Source organism: Prosopis cineraria, unplaced genomic scaffold (genome assembly GCF_029017545.1).
Source record: "Prosopis cineraria cultivar Desert tree isolate PC_DT_omini unplaced genomic scaffold, ASM2901754v1 PC5, whole genome shotgun sequence".
NCBI classification, from domain to species: Eukaryota; Viridiplantae; Streptophyta; class Magnoliopsida; order Fabales; family Fabaceae; genus Prosopis; species Prosopis cineraria.
In genome coordinates this window covers 20043500-20064368 of record NW_026555336.1, presented here as the reverse complement: position 1 = coordinate 20064368, position 20869 = coordinate 20043500, and the positions used below count along the sequence as shown (strand labels likewise).

The 20869-nt window shown below is 32.9% G+C and overlaps 1 long non-coding RNA gene and 1 other non-coding gene across 3 annotated transcripts; one reads left to right on the top strand and one right to left on the bottom strand.

Moving 5' to 3' along the window:
* The first annotated feature begins 559 nt into the window (after positions 1-559).
* On the top strand, positions 560-665 carry LOC129312222 (small nucleolar RNA R71). Its single transcript, XR_008593474.1, has one exon. It is a non-coding gene; the product is annotated as a small nucleolar RNA R71 (small nucleolar RNA).
* A 2864-nt stretch (positions 666-3529) lies between these two features.
* LOC129312148 (uncharacterized) lies at positions 3530-19551 on the bottom strand. Of its 2 annotated transcripts, XR_008593454.1 has the most exons (6): positions 19102-19551; positions 17239-17300; positions 16661-16786; positions 10679-10731; positions 9562-9665; positions 3530-3666 (listed from the first exon to the last, which is right to left on the bottom strand). It is a non-coding gene; the product is annotated as an uncharacterized LOC129312148 (long non-coding RNA). The 2 variants fall into 2 exon arrangements; XR_008593455.1 differs by lacking the exons at positions 3530-3666; positions 9562-9665; positions 10679-10731 and adding an exon at positions 11674-11777.
* Positions 19552-20869: the final 1318 nt, after the last annotated feature.

The window sequence follows — 20869 nt, the reverse complement described above, 5'->3', positions numbered from 1 at the left end:
ATGAGGTAGAGGGTCACGGCCAAAGGTGTTTTGATAGGATCCTCTTTGTTGATTGTCTTGTAAAGCCACATTTGGATTTGAATAGGAGAAATTAGGATGGTCTCTCCATGAAGGGTTGTAAGTATTAGAATAAGCTCCTTGCCCTTGCCTCCCACCATAGGATTGTTTTCCATTGTAGATAGCATTTACTTGTTCAAACTTAATAGGACAATTGCTTTCTACATGCATAGGTGAGTCACAAAAAGTACAAGAATAAGGGACAAGTGCTTGAGAAGTACTTACATTGCTCACTTGAGATATTTGTGGAGCCAACATTCTCCCAATCTTGGCAGCTAGCAAGTCCACATATGAATCATTAAGAATTGAAGAACCTACCATATTCACATTTTTCTTTTCCCTTGTAGAGTATTGAGCACCACTTGAAGCCATCTTGTCAATTAGTTCCCAAGCCTTTAAGGGAGTGAGGTCAATTAAGCATCCACCACTAGCGGCATCAATGTTAACTTTGTCTCTTGGAATCAAGCCCTCATAGAAATATTGGACTAAATTCTCACTAGAAATTTGATGGTGTGGGCATTTAGCCAAAAGGCCTTGGAATCTAGTCCAATACTCATAGAGACTTTCATCCTCTCCTTGTTGGACCCATAGATTTGCTTCCTCAAATTGGTGACCTTGGAATTTGGAAAGAATTTATCTAAGAAGAGTCTTCTTAGCTCGGCCCATGTGCTTACTTTCACATAAGAAGGGTAGTTGAAATACCACTCCTTTGCTAAACCTTCAAGAGAAAATACAAAAGCCTTAGCTTGAACATCATCAACATTTACATGTAGGCTTCATAGTATCACAAACCAATAGGAGAGTATGCAAAAACCTATGGCAATCCTCTCCTGGTAACCCATGAAATTTAGGCAATGCATTAATCAAAGAGGATTTAATTTCAAATTGAACATTAGTAGGAGGAACATATAAGCCATAAGGATTATCATGCCAATTAGGTTGAGTTAATTGCCTAATGCTCCTTCCTCTCTAGGGTTATGCAAGCCTTCAAATTCATTATTAACATGGCCATCATCATGCAAATTCTCATTTCCATTCCCCTGGCCCTCATTATGCACATGCTCATGTCCTAAGATACCTTCCATTGTTGAATTACAAACCAAATTAGAATCAAGAATAAGTTGTGATCTTCTCAATCTAGAAATAGTCCTTTCAATTTCTGGATCTAATTCAACAAAAGAGGTATGTTTTCTTCGGGTCATGCACTAATCAAGCTCAAGAAAATTAAGAACAAAGAACAAGCTAAACTAAAATGCAAATCAACACGAAACAATTCAAAACACACAAAAGCAAGAGAAATAATTTTTTTTTTAATATACTCAATAGCAACAAAATGAAAAAAAATAACACCAAACAAGTAGAAAGAGAGTTAGAAATGCTCAATCAAGAAGCTTTGGCAATTCTGGAATTCGCACAGTAGGCTCTCTGGAGACAGTGAACTTGTGAATTTTCTAGCAGCAAATCCACATGATAAATTCCCCTAAAAATTTTATGAGAAACACGAGATATACAGGAAAATTATATAAAACTTTCCGATTAAAAATCCTTCCCAATCGTTCCCAGAATTTTTCACAAGTTGGTCCTCAGGTCTGGAGAAACAGGATTTCGTCCAGAAGACCTTCAGAGCTTCTAACAAACTTTCAAATAGGAAAATGGAAAAATTGAAGAAAATCCTAAACACAAGAAACAAAGATAAGACAGTGATAAGAAAAATGAAACTAGAATCAATCAATTTGAACGCACAAAGAGGAAGATATGCTAACTCAAAGTTGAAACAGGGTTTGGGAATCCTCTGTAATGGCTCCCTGGACCTTGTTAGATTGTAAAATTCCCACAGGACACTTCCCACGTCCAAAATTGACCAAACAAATTTTAAAGTGAAGCTAAGATATAGAGCTTTCAATGAAATAAATTTAAAGTTCAAATTCCCTCAGACTCATTCCCAGTTAATTTTTCAATTTCAGACAGAGACACTAGAAACAGAGTATTTTCAGCTCTACACCAAACCAACGAAAATTGCACTAATTTTTTTTTCTTTTTCAAAACAGAATAAAAACACTCAAAACACACAAAAAACACTAAACAAAACACAAAACACAAATTTTTAATTTTTCAGGAACACTAAAAATGTAAATTAAGTACTAAACAACCTTAGAATTAAACTTAAACCATTCCCCGGCAACGGCGCCAAAATTTTGATAGGAAATTAGTTTTATCCTCAAAATTACACTAAAGCTAACCCTAATGCAATATAGGGCCAACCCTAGGTCATCTCCCAAGGAATGGTTTTAAGTCTAATTGAAAGTTATCTAGTGAAATAAATCAACCAAAGTTTGTAGGAATTTAGTTACCTAGCTAATTATCTAAACTAATTACCTAATGTGCAAGTAATTAAAATGCTAGTGAAAGTGAGTGAAATGAACTTCCCTTTTTACAATAATGGAACCCTAGAGATTAGTTGATTTTGGACTCATTATCTTCTCATGATTAGGCTAAGTTTAGCTTCCCTTTCCTCTTGACTAAAGCTGTCATGACTTAAGAAAATTATCCTAAGCCAATTAACCTAATTAGCTAACCTCCCTAGGTCTTAGATTAAAGTCCCTAGTTCAATTAACCAATTGGTGAAGACATTAGCCAAATGATTCACTCAAAATCCTCTCTCAACAGCCATGGTCAAACACATAAATTGAGCAACCACAAGATTATGTCAAGCTACTCAACAACACAAGCATTAACACCACAAGATTATGCAATATTAACACAAGAAATTCACTAATTGAAAAACACAAGATTATGTGCCAAACAAAGAGTGACAAAATTCAATCATGGCTGTCCAAGGGAGAAATAAAATGAAACAATCCTCTCTCTTTACATCAACATCAAATTCAAATTAGAATTTATAAGCTAAGATGATTAAACCCTAGATTAAGGAATCTAACCATCTAGTAAAAAGAGAAGAGGATAGGAAACAAAAGAACTTAGCCAATTTGAAGCTCAAGACTCATCCTCCATCTTCATCTCTCTAGGATTCCACAAAGAAACTTAGCCAATCTTCATCTTCAAGAACCCTAGTGATTGCTTGTGAAGGCCAAACTCCATAGCTCTTGAATGATGGAAATGAGCTTCAATCCTTGTGAAAATGGAAGGGATGGAACGAAAATGAAGAGAGGAGAAGAATGGTATGAGTTTTGTGGAGGTTTGGTGGCTGAAAATGGAGGTTAGGGTGCTGGAAAATGAAGAACAAAAGAGAGAAAATGAAGAACACTATGAACAAGAGAGAGAGAATGTGGAAGATGAATGAGATATGTGTTGGATCTCCATTTGGGGCTTAAAATGGCATGCTCCTTGGTGTCTCCCATCAGCTGAAGCTTAATTAAAATAAGGAAAAAGAAATTAAATGTAAATGGGAGCCTTGTCACACTTGCAAGGTGGCAACTTCCTATTGGTTTGTAGATGATTCCAATGTGTGCCTAATTTTCCATGTGTCATCCACATCATTTTAGCTGATTTAACCCTCAAAATAATCATAATTCACGTGCAAACCATCAGCCATTGACCTCAAGGAGTGTTGACCTCAATTGCCCAATTGATGCACAAGTCACATGCCACCTATGTCACATAAATCACATAATTCAATTAAATAGCATATGATATAATAAAATCTAATTCATGTCCAGAATTAAATTCATAATTAGAAGGGAGAATTTATTAAATTAACCAAGTTTCAGGCTGCACAAAATTATATAAAAATTTTCACACAAAGGCAAACCAAAAACTAGGACAAACTAAGACACTTAAGAAAGTGTTGACTTTTTTATTTAATTACTCCCAAACTAAAATGAATTTTAAAAATATAATTTCACCATTCATCAACTGGACATAAAATGCACTTTGTCAATTTTTCTTGTACATTTTCTCAAAAGTTCATTTTTTGGACCAAAATGCCCCTAGTGCACTGAACCTAGAAACTTAGGCAAAGTTCCAAATCTAATGCAATGTGTGCACTTGAAGGTGATAATCATTAATAAAATGGTCCTAATTGACAAATAAAAGTGGGTAACAAATGTGTTCTATCAGCGGGTTTGAGACTCAATAATTTTTCTTTCACAAACATAAGTTTGATATCAAATACTTTATTCGGGTTTCTTGGTTTATATAGTATACTACAGATTTGTTATCACAGTAAATGGTTAGAGGACATGATATTGACTCAATTAGGTGCATGGCAGATATCAACTTCCTCAGCCATATAGCGTGACATGTAGTCTCAAAACAAAGAAATATACTCAACTTCCATAGATGAAATTACTATAAGTGTCTATTTCACACTTTTGCAAGAAACAGTTCTTCCAAACAGCATGCAAATTTAGCCAGTTGTGGATTTACGATCATCCAGACAGGAGGCAAAATCTAAATTTAAAAAGCCAACAATTTCAATATCTTCTGATCCCTTAAAGTCATAACCAGAATACCCAATAACCTCAAGAGAATTTGACCTTTTGTAAGTCAACATATAATTCTTCGTACCTTAAAGATACCTCATAACTTTCTTAGCAGATTTCCAATGATTCAGACCTGGATCATTTAAGTATCGACCTAGCACTCTAATGGCGGCTATCTCTGGTCGAGTACACACTTGAACATACATAAGGCTGTTGACAATGGAAGTGTATGGTATCTTTCTCATTTCAACCCTGTTCTTATCATTCTTAGAACACTATAACTCTGACAATAGCTTACCTTTCTATATAGGAGCAGGTGAGGTAGAACATGAATCCATTTTAAATTTTTAAGTACCTGCTCAATATAGATGGTTTGTGATAAACCAAGAATACCATAAGATCTATCACTTATGTCCTTCATGTCAAAATGGCAAGATAATAGGTATTTTATCTGATTGAGAAAATTTATTAAATTGCTGGCTTACAAGATATTATTAACATAGAGAACAAAAATGGCAAAATTGTTCCCATCAAACTTCTGATAGATACACTAATCTAAGACATTCTCAACAAAACCGAGCAAGGTGATAACTTTATCAAACTTCAAATACCATTGCCTAGAGGCCTGTTTTAGCTCATAGATGGATCTCTTCAATCTGCACACTATATGTTCTTTACCAGATTCAACAAAACTATTAGGTTGTGTCATGTAGACTTCTTCATAGAAATCGCCATTTAAGAATGCAGTCTTGACATCTATATAGTGAAGATCAAGATTAAACTGTGCAACTAAAGCCATTACCACTCTAAAAGTATCTTTGGTGGATACCAGAGAGAAGGTCTCTGTGTAATCAATACCTTCTTTCTGGTTGTAGCCCTTAGCTACATGCCTGGCTTTGTATCTATCAATTTCACCTCTAACTCCTCGTTTTGTTTTAAAGACCCACTGGTTTAAAACTTTTTAGTAGCTCTACAAGCTCCCATACGTGATTACGGTACATAGAGGTGATTTCTTAACTCATAGCCTCCAACCATTCAGAAAAATGTGAGCTAAAAACAGCCTCTTGATAAGATATCGGGTCTAAACTATCAATAGTATCTGAATCAAATTCCTGCAAATACATCATGTAATCATCTAGAATAGCAGACCTATAAACCCTTTGGGACTGTCTTGGTTCAACAACTAGATCCTTATTATCCTCTAAAGGTGGTTCATCTTCAGCTTCATCTTGATCCATGACATTATTTCTGTCAAATGAGGGGTTGCCACGATAGGCATAGGCAAAATACTGCTTTTGTCATGTAAAGTGATATGCCTTGGCATAGAGCTCCCACTGTCTAAGGCATCTTCAAAGAAATAAGCTCGGTTAGATTCAATAACTTTGGTAGTGTGATTTGGACAATAGAATCTGTACCCATAAGATCCGATGCAATGGTCGATAAAGAAACCATCAATAGTTTTAACATCAAACTTCATCAGTTGTGGATTATAAGATCTTACATGTGCTTTACAACCCCAAACTCGTATATGCTTTAGCGTAGGAGTCCTTCCAAAATACAACTCATATGGAGTGTTAGAACTGACTTGCTAGGAACTTGATTCAAAATATAAACAGCAATTTTAAATGCATCACCCTATAAGAATTCTGGTAGTAAGGAGTGACTGATCATGCTTCAACTATATCCATAAAAGTATAATTTCACATTTTTGTAACTCCATTCTGCTGCAGCATGCCAGGCATAGTATACTGAGCTTCAATGCCATGCTCTTGAAGGTATAAAGTGAATGGCCCAAGGTTCTTACCAGTCTCAGTATATCTCCCATAAAATTTTTCTCTTCTATCAGATCTCACACATTTAATCAACTCGCCATATTTCAATTTGACTTTTGCCTAAAGGTCTCAAATGCATTAAGAGACTCTCTCTTTTCACATAAAAGTTTAATCTATCCATGATGAGAAAATCATCTGTGAAGGTGATGAAATATTTGAAACCACCCATAGCTGGAGGTGTGATAGGTCCATAGATGTCAGTATGAATTAGGCCTAAAGTGTTTTCAGACCTCTTTACCCTTTTGATTCTAGCTCTAGCAAGGAATTTTTCCTTTATGCAATCAACACAAGTCTTAAAATATGAGAAATCAAGGTCTTGTGAGACACCTTGCTTGGCCATACGTTCCAATCTCTCTCTAAAGATATGACCCAAATGATAATGCCATAACATAGAGGAATTATCATTGGGCCTTTGATGTTTATGCCCAATAGCAGCATTGAAATGGAGATTAGGAAGTTCAAGTGACTAATCATTCAATTGATATAAACCCTATATTAAAGAAGCATAACAAACATTAATGGAATCAAAACAAATATCGATTTTTACATTTCCTTGGAAGAATGAATAGCCATAAATATCTAATGCAAAAGTTGAAATTAAATTCCTCTTTGTAGAAGGTACATAAATAACATTGTTCAAATTAAAAACATGACTAGAATTTAAATACAAAGAAATAATTCCAATGCATTCAATTGATGCCTTGCTCCCTGCTATGTCAAAGACTGACGTCTGTGCCTCACTTGGAACCTTTGGTTTCTTAGCCGTTATAGAGAATTAACATCATGTACAGTGGCATCAGAATCTAGCCACCATGAGTTAAAGGAAGTTTCAATGGTGTTAGATTCAAAACAAACTAGAGCTAAAGGGACAGTTTGAAGAATTTTACCTTACTTTCTTATTTGTTCTTCAGTTTGAAGTAATTAGCTTTAATGTGACTCAATTTCTTGCAATAATTGCATAACCCCTCAAAGGGTTTCTTCCTTGACTTCTCACTCTTATCACCATCCTTCTTAAAAGTTAAATTATTAGGCTTTGGGGCCTCATACTTCTTCCCTTTTTCTTATACGACCCTCTAGATTTGCTGCTAAAGCCATGAGAAACATATTTTACTGAGTGAGAGGAATTCTTCTTTATAGCTTCTTCTTCTTGAGTGACTGTTGATATCATCTGGTCAACAGACCATTCGGCTTCTGTGAGTTGTATAAAGTCCTTAAGAATGCGTACTCCGATGGCAGTGATTGAAAAACATGGTAAACTAAGGTACTTTCACCCAAGTCAATTTCATATGATTTAAGCTTGTTATAGTATAAAACAAGCTTCAGAATATGCTCCCTGACACCAGAAACTCTATCATATCGAGTATTGTCAAGAAGTGACAAATAGTAGTTCTTTTGAGTCTTACAAGCTTCTTGTATTTGTTACCAACAGCTTTTAAGTATTCCACTGCAATATCCTTTTCAAAAATGCTGTCCCTAATTCCCTTTTTAATTGTATACTTGATAATCACTAGACAGATCTGGTTGGACTCACTCCATTATTTATGGAAGGCCATTTTAGAAGCACTGAACTTGGAAGAGAGATCCGCAGGCTTGGGTTCTCTCAGAGCTAAATCTTTATCAAAAATGGTAAGATACATATTCAGGAACTATTTCCAATTATCATAGCTAGTCCTATTGAGAGCCTTCATAAAGAACAGTTGCGCAAAAGCAGAAATTGAAATTGCAAAACAAAAAATGGAAAATATAAATTATGCGTGCACAACATAATTATAAAACAAAATTCCCCAACAAGCAATTATCAATTACACAACTATAATCATGCACCAAGAAGGCTCAAATACCATAAAGATTTTAGCTCATACAAAAGTCCATACAAAATAATGCATTAAAATTTCCATACCTATAGGGTACAACAAATATTAACAAATTAAAGGAGTGCTATTAGCCTATCTTCAAAACTAACCATCAAAATTACATTAATAATGTCACGCCTATGGGTATGTCCATTATCAATGGTACAAGATCCTAGAGATTATCAATAACTCACAAAGTCATAAATTTATGACCTTAGGACAAAAGAAAATAATTTCAAAAATCCTTGGGGTCTTTTGGGAATTAGGGAACAAATATAGAAGTTAAGTAAAATTTTGAAAGGTGCCCAGGGGTAAATAAGTAATTCTAGAAGAGATTTAGGTCCAAATGTAATTCTAAAAGTTAAGGGACTCAAATGTTATTTTCAAAATTATCCTGGGGTTATGATGTAAATCCTAAAATTATAGGCCAAGTAATGTAATTTAAACTGGGACTGAAACATAATTAACAAAAATAATATTTATATATATATATATGGGCCTAAGGAATTTTGGCCTAGAAACTTTACAAAAAAAATTCACTCGGTCCAGTTGTCTTCCCTTACCCCCTCGTTTTTTAATGATATGTGCCCATATGAAAAATGGGCCCAAAACCTATGAAACTGGATCCCTGAGATTTAGTTCCTGACCCTATTTTAGGTCTTCTCCAGTTGTGAGCTAGAAATGAGGAAGAAAAGGGGGTTGGCGTTCAGGGAGTTCCAGCTGCCAGAAAGGACAACACTATTGGGGGCTGGCGTTTAGGGAGTTCAAGCCGCTAAAGAGGACAACCCCGCTATGATGGCGACTTGGGCAGTGGTTGCTGACATCATGAACTAAAACAATGAGACTATGTTGGTCGACACTCTACTGCTGATCATGACACGACAGCGTGAACCAAGACTATGCAAAAATGAATCTACAGCAACCAAAATGGCGGTACGAAACTAGATTCTCTACCGCAGGTTTGACGCCATGAAGGAGAATCTCTGGCAAAAACATAGCGAAATAAAGAAGACGCTGAGGAAGAAGAGAATAATGAATGCGACAACAACAAAGGGATAACATATTAAATTTTATATTTGATCACAATATTCCCTTAAACATAATATCACAATTCACACATGAATAATTGAATATATTTAAATCTCATTCATACTCATGTTCAATAAGAAGGATACCAAGAAAATTGGTAACATATGAACATGAATCTTTATCAATATATCATCATATGCATTAGAAGAATTGAGATATAGAAAATTTAAAATTCGTAACCAAGCTCTGATGCCACATGTTGTGTTTGTATATCTCAATTCATATAAACAAGTAAAATAATGTAAGCATACCTAAAGAATTCATGAGCATTTGAAAAAGCTCAATTACCTCGAATGTAGGCAGATGCACAAACCTACTGGTCCTCAAAGTCTTTAGAGAGTGTAGAGATAATGGAGCAAAAGAAAATAAGTCGTATGTTTGCGGTTAACCGACTGATTGACTTATAAGGATCATATCAGTAACCACTTTATTTAAATAATTAAATAATTATTTTCTATTATCTCTGACTCAATCAGTTAGAGATAGGAAATAACTTATGACTATTGGGTGATAAGTTGGACCTTTGCCCATTGGGCTCACTTGTGTGGTCTACCTATCACAGTCCACACAAGATTATAAAGACCAATCTATTTGAGCTTATTAATTAATGTTAATCCATAAATAAATATTTTAATAGAATAATCACGCAAAACCACCAAAAGATATTGATTGAAGGTAAAAAGATGAAAGGAAGAAAACTCAGCAACTGCATCCACTTCCTTTAAAAACTCAGCAAAGATAAAGTACAAAGACGTGATTTCTACTTTAAATTTAACTAGTGCAAGGACCTATGTGTTGCACGAGAAATTCATGGATCAATTTTTTGAACCCAATCAATCAAATATTAGTTAAGATTGAATGATATAGAGTCCATCTTACAATAAAAGAAAAAATATATATTTTATTGAAGAAAATTCAATTAAAAATTGAAAAACATGTTAATAAGTAAAAACATTTAAAAATTCAATTAAAAAGTAAAACCATTATCAATTTTTTTTAAAAAACTAATTTTTTTAATCATATGATATTATGTTATATCATGTGACTTGTTAACTCATGATAAAATTAAAATATAGTCTTACTTTTAAGTTAAGTAACAGTTTCATATCTATTTCTTATATTTAGATTATTATATACATATATAATTTTTTTAATTTTAATTATTACATCACTGATTCAACCATTGGTTGGACCATGTGAACCGTGAACCACTAGCTTTTTCAGTTTAATATCCAATCTAATTCTGAAGACATTAATTTGTATGCATAGTGATCTAAAACCAATTATTTGATTTTCACCATTCTTGTTCACAAAGCTCTTTCTTCTTCCTATGTGAAAGGAGCCATGCAATTTAAGAAACTTTAAATATAAAAAAAACAAAATCCGAAAGCATCTTTAAGGATACATATATTATAATACTATGAAACCCCTTTGGCATCTGTTAGAGCATATCTCCATCTGAAATAAATTAATGAGGAAAAATTTGTCATTGCCATCAAGAATTCCTATGATTCAATAAAATTCAATAATACAAATATAAACTCTAATTGATTCACAACAACAATCATTATAACATGTTATATAGCTAACCAAACTTTCATTATGTTTGAACTCATAACTATAATATTATGACTTGGACCAAAGACATCATCATCAAATTATGACTTTAGACAAGAGGCTACAGACAATAAATTAGAAGTTTGGACTTTGGATAACACAAAAATAAAAATATTAAGTAATAAAGTTGTCTTGTTAGATACAATGAAAGTTGTTTAGATGTATATTTAAGATACAAGAAATATTTCACGTAATGTTGCCAAAAAAATACTAACAGAAAAAGGTAACAATGTCTTCTAATAGGAAGATATTCAATATAAGTGTATTAATTCAAACACATAGTTATACCCATTTTTTTAGAAAATTTGATCAAAATTTACATTACATAATAGAGGATCAAAGAAGTTGATAATAGTTATTTAGGATCATTTAAATGTTTCTTTCTCTATTCAGTATCATTAACCACACCCTTCATCTTCTACCCTTTTGCAAGCAAATCTTTACCTAGACCAAGGTCCTTTCCTACTTTTTTTTAGAGTATTCTTTTGAATTTGAAGTTCCATAAGCTAAAAAACAATATACTACAACCATTTAGGAACCATCTGCCACATCACCTACTATATATTTTTCCTTACGGAAATAGAAGCTATTATTACTAACTATTTTACACTATCTCTTCGAAATTCTTGCATTTGATTCATCTCTACCTCTTCTACATGCATTTATTCTTCCAACTTTACAAGACGAGGGTATGAAAACAAAACCAAACAATCATCAACCTAATTTTGAACATCAACGTAATAAGATTTTAAAGAGATTTTGAAGTGACAACACTATACTTGCCTCTTTCCTCCTTTCTACTCGTTCACTACTTTTTGAAGTTGAAAGCCACAGCCCTTGGCCTAGCCTCAGACTTTCTGGAACTTGAATTGACACTTGGGTTCACCCTAAACAATAGTACCATACTAGTTCATATCAAAAGGAAAGAAAAAAATTGATCCTTAATATAAGTGTACAAACCATTTGGGTTTTAAAAAGTACGAAGTTTCCATGTGTGAAATATGTAATGTTTTTAGACCTAAGAAACAACAATTTCCCTTTCCCCTCACAAGTTACTTTTTTCTCACTTTTTGAAACCTGTATACAGAAACCCATGCACACTGTTGTTCCATTTTCACTAATGATGATGCATTGAGGGCATTAATAATCAACATAATTTATTAAGACAAATAATTATCAACCTATTAATCTTCCATTCTTCTAGAGATACACTACTACCATTAAATCCTTACTTCTTTTAAAGTTTTGCTTACTGAATGAGTCCTTGGGTTTGCGAGTTTTGATGAATTATTTTCCACATTCGTTTTCCTTAGACTCTCTCTACTAGAATTTCTTGCCAAGCCCTCAGGTGATCTAACTAAACTATTTTTCCAGACTTTAACACAGTTGACTATAGAGCTCAACCCACACTCAGGCTGTGTTTACTATGCATTAGTCCACAAAATCACAGGACAACATATTATATGAGTATATTTAAATATTGCACAACATGAACAATGCATAAGTAAACACCAACAGAAACAACTCCATATTTAAGAAAAAAATATTTAATAATGTTTAACTATATTATTTCCTTTCTAGACTTTCCATTATTTTCCCATGGTTAAAAAAAAATGAAGCATCACTAAGGAGAAGCATACCCTTAGAGAGGGACTTGGAAGATCATTGAGAGTTGCTTACTCAACACCTCTAGCTGGTTCAGTCACATTCATAATTCTTAATGATTCATCATTATTGACAATAGCATCATGGTCCTTTTTCACTTCCATAACTATTGTGTCATCAACAGAGATTATGCTGCTTGTCTCTTTTTCAGGTTTAGGGAGCTTCATCAAAAATTCTATTATTATCAATAGCATCCTCCAAACATTATAGTTGCTTCTAGCAAATTGCATATGCTAGTTAAAAGATGAAACTTTTAGCCCTTCTGTGACCAAATCTTCCATTTCATATTCAGTTACTCCATACTTTCCATTATAATCTTTTAAGTTTCAATAGAGACTAAGTCCATATATGTTTTATGCTAGTTAGTAAAAAAGTATAAATATGAATACAAAAGATAAAAATAAGGCTTTTTTTTGGTGTGGGGGGGTAACCATCCTAAGATGTTACAGGAATACAAAGCAAACCTATCATAGTTAGTTGCCTCAAACTTAGGCCCTAGCATCAATTTGCCTCCCATCAGTAGATAATCCAGGCACAGACTAAAATCAGAAGAACTGTCATGAATACATGAAAAGAAATTTTAAAAAGAGAGGATAGTTAATCTTAACTGATACAAAGGCAAACTACTCAAACTATAGAGAAATTATTCTGTACAGCTATTACAATACAATAAAGCAACTTCAAAGTAACATATGAAAGTTTAGATTAAAATTTTAAACAATTAAGAATCCCAAAGCTATAACCTAACTATATTGATATGCTGGCTTCTACAACCAAGAATTTAACTACACTTTCTAATGAGTTTTCCATAACTTCTAATACTCAATTCCAGACAAGAGAGCATAATGAACATCAACTATCCCTGTTTTAAATACAAAGTAAATTCACTTGTTTTCCTTCTACTTTGTTCATTTGTCATGCATTAAGGAGTTTTACTTTCTCTTTCTTAGTTACTGTCCAATAAGTAGATGTACCTAATAGTTGTAATGAAATTCAAAAGAATAATACATTCATTCAAAGCTTTTTCTTCATCATGCATTGAATGAGTTTAATTATTTTGAAGTAATCTAAAATCCTGAAAGCACCAATCATCTGTGGAATGGGGATAAAGCATGGATTCTACTATTAATCACCCTTCACCAACTCATATACAAGTACATGCCATGCATGTCAAACACGTCTCTTTTATTATTTCCTATAGCATCAAGTTTTCACTTGATTTATTTCCTTTTGTATTAGCAACATTTTATATATAGGTTGCCTTTTCTTCTCTAATGAATAAGATAAACAAAATTTTTGTCAATGCTCCCAAAATCTACAAAAGCAATGGCAAGACTAATTTTTAAAATTCTTAGCTTAAGAAAAATCAAGAGCAGCCATGTATTCGCTAGATTAATATACTTGGTTGACAAAAAGTTGTAGGACTTTCACATTTTTGATGTTGAGGTAAAAATATAAATTTAATTCTCAAACACTGCTTTTAATGCTGCATTTCAAACCTGTAGTGACTAAGAAAAAATAATCTTCATGTCACAAATGAATCATGCTAGTAAATGTTTGTTGTTAAGTATTAGCTTTTAAGAGTTAGTAACTAAGGGAGTTAAAAAAAGATGGTAAACACTAGCCAAAATCATATCACTTGGTTTGACACATTATTGTGGTGAAAATGCACCCTATATTTGAGTCCATTTTCCTGGCTCAAAATCTTAGTATATTTTTCTAGAAATTCTTGAGAAGACCCACATAATTGCAGTCCCAAGAAGTGGTCTTGGTCCACAAATAAAATTTTGTGTCACTTAAAGGTTCACAAACTCTTGACTTGAAGGTTCATAAATAAATATAAGGGTAGAACATTTTAGATACCTTTATAAGCTTGTTGCGTGCAGCTTGATCAACTTCAATTGTTTTTCTCACTTGAATGTTGGTCATGTTTGTTGCAACAGTTAATTCCTCCTTTGTTAGTTCTGTTTTGAGATCCTTTTGTAAATCTACTTTTACTCGAAGGAGAGCATAAATGATAAAGTTTCAATGAACTTAAGTCAAGATTTGATCTATGTTGCTCCCATTCCCGCATAAAATAATTTCCACCAAATGTTATTTGTGAACCTTCAAGTTAAGAGGCTCTAACATGATGAACATGTTAAAGTAAAATCTAGCACCACTTGACTGCTAAAGCTGTAGACGAACTATAATTAATCTTATGATATTTAAAGGGCTTATTCTCATTTAAATCATGGCATAGAAGTTGATCTTTTATATATTACACGTTCCTTAAAACAATATTATTATTATTAAAAACAGTATTCATTCTTTAACATGCACATCAGAACATTGATTACTAGCTAATTTAATAAATCACAATACAAAGACAAGTACCATAATAACATTGCAACTTCCATTAAACATCACAACACAATTTCCTCTATGAAAAAAAATTAAAAAAACTCATCAACTATTTATCACTACATCTTACATTGTTTAATATAACTTCAATGAACACATAGTACAAATTTCAATGATCATAGCAAAACAATGATAAAAGTCATGTGCAAACATTCATGTTAATTTTTTAATTTATGTTCAAGAAGAACATGATACTTCAAAATCTTGACATTGTCAATCTCTTACACAAAAAAGCAGCAAAAAATGTCTAGGATTTTATAATTTATTTACTTTTCAGTAGTTGAGCATGAATGTTTGCTAATTTATCAAGAATTTCAATAGATTCATACACATATACCATATTTATATTATTTATATTAATTTTTTCAAGGAAGAACATCACCACTACCAAGTTCAATGATGATTTCTTTTGTATAAAGAAGTCCGCAAAACTTTTGAGAATAATAAACAAAAGGATCAAGTTCTTCAAAATAAGAATGGAACTTTTGTGTTTTACAGCATTTTATGCAAAAAATAAAATAAAATAGAAGCACCACAATATATGCATAACGAACATTTCTCTTAAAACAAACAGAGATTTATTTCCTTACCTGGCTTTATGTATCTTTTAGCTACTCTTTGTGATCATTGACTTGTTGCATCAGGTTTATGTTTTCAAATACAAATTTTTGAATCCACAATGTAGTTAACAAAGAATCAGAGAAAAAGAGTGAAGATCCCAACAATAGAGGTAAAGGAAAAATATGAAAGAAGGAAATCGCCAATCTTAGCATAGCACATAATTCAATGTAGGCTCAGATAGTCTGCTTCATGCATAATTGTAAATTTATGTTTTGCAGGAAGAGAATGATGATAACTATAAAGAGGAGCTAGAAGTTGCTGATGAATTTGATAGGGATTTTGATGAGGATGTGAGTTACAAGTGCTTGTTTGTGATTATGTGCTAAAAATATTATTTAATTGTGTCTTAGTTATGCAAAAGGATACTTGGCGTATTTTTCTTCTTTATTGATGCAGCTGTTTCAATTGTTCTTATCAATATTTAGTGCTGATATTGAATTTCAACATCCTTAAGAACTTGAGCCTAATGAAGAAAGTGAAAATGAAGCTGTTGAAAGGTAAATCTTTTTATCTCTTAGTGCAAACTTGTAACGTGCAGATTTTGGTTTGTTGATATGCTAATCTATCTAAACTCATATAAGGTGCCAAAAAAGAAGCAATTAATATTCCTAGGGAAGAGAATGTCTATGAAGAAAAAGAAGAAAGGAAACAAAACACATACTACTCTATACCATCTCATCCTTGGGGACAACTAGATACTATTATGCTTTTAACTACATAACTCCAACAGTCTCTGAGGCATCTGTCAACAAAAAATCAGATAAAGGGGATAAAAAATATATGAAATAATATGATTATAGACATGAATTGTTATAGTAGATAACTTTTTATTTTCTGATTATAGTTTGTCCAGTGGGCTAAAAACACTAGTTTTTGGCCTATTGCTTAGCCATATTTTTTGTCTCTATTTATGGTTTATTTCTCCATTTCACACCTTCAAGAGAAAGTTGTTTACTTTTTAGTATCAAACCACATGATTTTGGAGCCACAAAAGTCACTCCAATGTTTTCTCTCACTTTTCATAAGTTGTGGTAGAATAAAATGCTAACTTCAATTATTCTCATATTCCAAATATCTTTACCTCTAGTTTGTCCAACTTGTACTTTTAAGTCACACTTTATGATGTTCATGTGCGCCATTTCTTCTTAGTCTACTTGTTCATCAAAATAAGTAGATTTACAATCAAAGAAAGCCAAGCACAACAACCCTGTCAAAGTTAATACCAAGAAGGACATTATGTTAGGCTTTACATAACACTTGAAACAGAAAACAGTAAGTTTAGAACTAAAATATAACATGAAAATGTATGAAAGAATACAAAATTAGAGTAATAAATCAAAGAAAGTAATGAAAGAAAATATATATACATGATAACAAAATTATAGAAAATACCTACTCCAAACTATACAATAGTGCATGGAGTCTTAGGCCTATCAGTATATAAGGCATGGATTGCTGCAACTTACGTAAAAAAATATACACAAATCATGTCAACTATTACACATACATCTAGGACTTTGCTTATGACCAAGTGATCAAGTTAATGACTAAGATATCACCTTGTCATCCAACCTTCCTTCAGAAAATAAACATATCCTTAGTGACCTTACAAAACAATACATTAAATAATAGGTTATAATGATTGTTGTTAGTTATTACCTGTAAAATTCAAACTATAATGTCTACTACAATATCCTAACAACCTTGAGCCAAGGGCAAAGCTGACAAAAGAAAAGAGATGCAGATAAAGTCAGAACCATTTCAAACAAATTCTTTCAAACAGTGTCTACATCTCAAATAGTAACGTGAGGGATGAGCATACTTTATTGTACAATCAACTAAAGCAAATGTTTGTAATAATTTAAATATAATCATGGTTGTAATTCAGTACAAATTGAATTCTTTTTTTTAAAGCATAACATGAATGTTGGAATATTTTTGCAACTAACTTACAAAAGTGAACCAAGAAACATCAACTAATAAAAAAAAAGTACGTCAACTACTACAAGTTTATAAAAATCTAAACTAAAAGTATGAGCATAAATGGAAAACAAACTTATGAGAGAACAATATTAATCTCACCAGTTGACAAAACATATGGAAATTGTGAGCTAGAATGATAGTTATAGGTTATGAGACAAAGTAACCGAACAATTAGAAATGAAAAACCATAATTACAGATGGAGTAACCAAAAACAATTAGAAATGAAATACATAGTTTATGAGAAAATAACCACTCAAAACCATATTGCAACTAAAAGGAACCTGCATTGAACTTTTACAAGAAATAAAAGAAAATAGGGGTAATCAATACAGGTAACAGCATATAGAAAAGCTTTTCTTAAGATGATGACTGATACAAGTTCTCCAGATATTCAAGTTTCTTTTTCTTCTTTTGTGACGGGGAACTAAAATCATCAAGTAGAAGATGAAAATAGTGGACAGGAACCATGTTATCATGTAACAGTTTGCTTCTAATTTCTTTAGTTAGCCTTGTATTCTGGTTTAGTTTGTAATTCAAGCTATATGCTTGCTTGATAAATATTAAAAAAATCAAGATTGAACCTTTCTCATGTTCTTTTGGATTCTGGGGAAGAAAAGGAACATACAATTAACAAAGAAATGGAAGAGATATAAAGGGCAAAAATAATTTTCATAAGTATTGAATAGCCTTGCCAATGTCACCAGAATAAGGAACTTGATGAAATAGTGGAACGAACCCTAGGAAAAAAAGGATATGTTTAACCATGAATTAATATAAAGTTTTGAATCCAATCATATGTTAACCTTAAACTATGAACTAAAACATCCTTCAGAGATTTTCTAAGATAAATCATTCCCAGATAAAGGGATAATGGTATAACATCCAATAGTATGATCAATTGATCTATAGGTCAAAAGGCTCTATGAAAAAGAGTAGAACAAATCCTAGGAAAAAATATAAAGTTCTGAATCCATTCATATAATTATCATCTTGAAAGTTAGTTCTTATTTAATATTAGTTGTCTTTCCCACATTCCTATTTTTCCCTCTTTTTTACTGTTCTCTCTGTTTCTTTCTCCTTGAGAATTCTATCTATACGTGAAACGCAATCCAGCTACTTCTCCATTAAGACCCTCCCAGGATGCGAATAGAAACTTCACCATATGGGTTTTCTATAAAACATACGACCACAAATAAAACCATTGGTCCAACTTTCTATATGGAAATAAAACAAACACCTACTTCAATATTATAGTAGTCTGAAAATCCACATAAAAAAATCAATGTCATAGAGAAATAAGCCAACATTCAGACCTGAAAGTGATAATCAAAATAAAATTTCTACTATTCACAAAAACTTGGATTCCTTATCATAACAGATCTGGAGTCAACAGAAGCACCCTCACTTAACAAAAATTGGTTGACGAGCACGAAGAAGGAAGAAACATGAATAGTATAGCAATTAGTTCAGAACAGTTAAGGTAACATTGAATATCTCAAAACCTTCAGAAAAATACATGGATGATCGATTAGACTCACCAAAATTAATGCAAGGGCTTCCCTTTGCAACTCGATGAATGAACTCAAGCACCATACTCAGTCTCAGCTCAGGCTTCTGATGTGCTAAATCTCTATCTCTCACAATCTCGTATTCATGATTTTCTACTAAATCTCTCTCTTATGCTTTCATATATTGCTTCACTACATCTTCTTTAACCTCGAGCAGAGAGAGAGAGATTGCGTCTGGAGAGAGAAGTAGTGGGGTTTAGAGGTGGTGATGGTAGATGAAAGGGATACAAAGAGAACGTAGTGACAACAAAGGAGGGGAGATGAAGTTGAAGAGAAGCTCAATTGGAGGAGGACTGAAGACAAAAAGGAGGCACGGTGATGATGGGGGAGAGTCTCCGCCGCAGTGGCAGTAAGGATGAGAGGGTAAGAGGGCGGCAAATCCGATAGATGGAATGATCTGGAAGGTGAGAGAGAAGAAGAAGATGGCATTTTTCCAAAGCCAAAATTTAAATTACAAACATTGTGTGGGACTTGCACCAGAAGGTCATTCAGGATAAAACACTGTAGAATACACTCATTGAGCAGGGCCATTTGAGGGAAACACTGTAGATGAATAGTACAAGAATAAAAAGTACACGGGCCTTATAAGATATAAGATACTTTGCATCCCCTGCCTTTAGACATTTTAAACCCATAACTCAAATTCTTAATTCTACCATGGATACCATTATGGATGGCTAAATGTGTGTGTATATATTAATGACTCATTTGTTTAAACTTAATTAAAAAGGTGATTTATATATATTAAGTCAGGGCTCTTGTGTTTCAATTTATTTATAAAAGGGTTAATAAACATCACATACTCTAAATTATTATGTGAGTAGTTTTTTGGACCCTAAACTTTTAAAATATAAAAAAAATTCTCTAAACTTTAAAATTCAAAGTGAATTATTAACGCACCGTTAACATATAAATAACTGCCATTAGCTATTAACTTTATGGGGTTCGGTTAAATGCTGATGTGGTAGTCCTCCTTGCTGATGTGTCATCCCTCCTTGCACATAAACGATGCCACATATGAGAATTTTCCTTTTCTGTCATTGCCATGTTTCTTCATTCTTCTTCTTCCTGTGCTTCTTCTTTTTTCTTGTTCCATGTTGCTCATCAGACCCAACTCACACACACATTTCTCTTTGAGTTATTCTATCATGTTTTGGCAACTATTCTACTAAAGCCATGAGAAGAGAATAAGAATGATGGTATATTAAGATCTAAGTTAGAGCAGGCTTGTGAGTCTTATCTGAGTAATGACGCTAATATAAGTATTATGTTAGTGATGGGTAGCGAACAGAATGAAGAAGAAAGACATTGATTTGTGCCTTTGTGATGAGTAGCAACGTCGATCTGAGCAATAGCAACGCCGATCTTCCGTTGCTTGCTAGATTGCCAACTCCAATTTTGGAAAAGTACTCACTTCTTCCTTGATTGATGCTTGACTAATCAAGCATTGAGTGATCTTCAAGCATCATCCAATGTAGATCATGCCATGGCATGCACTTCATTGTTTAGACTCTTAGTTTTGGAAAACCCCTTCTCAAATGTATGCTTTTGACCTTGGGCTTGTGCAATTGGCAATTTTAGTAAAATCAAAGTAGATTTGAGTTTTTGTTTAAACTTGCAATTACTTTCATGCTACAATTTTTGTTGAGGTTTTGAAGCAATTTTCTTAAATCCTCTTTATTGTTTGAAGTTGATGGTGATGGTTGATTGGGTATTGATATGATTTTTTATGAATTCC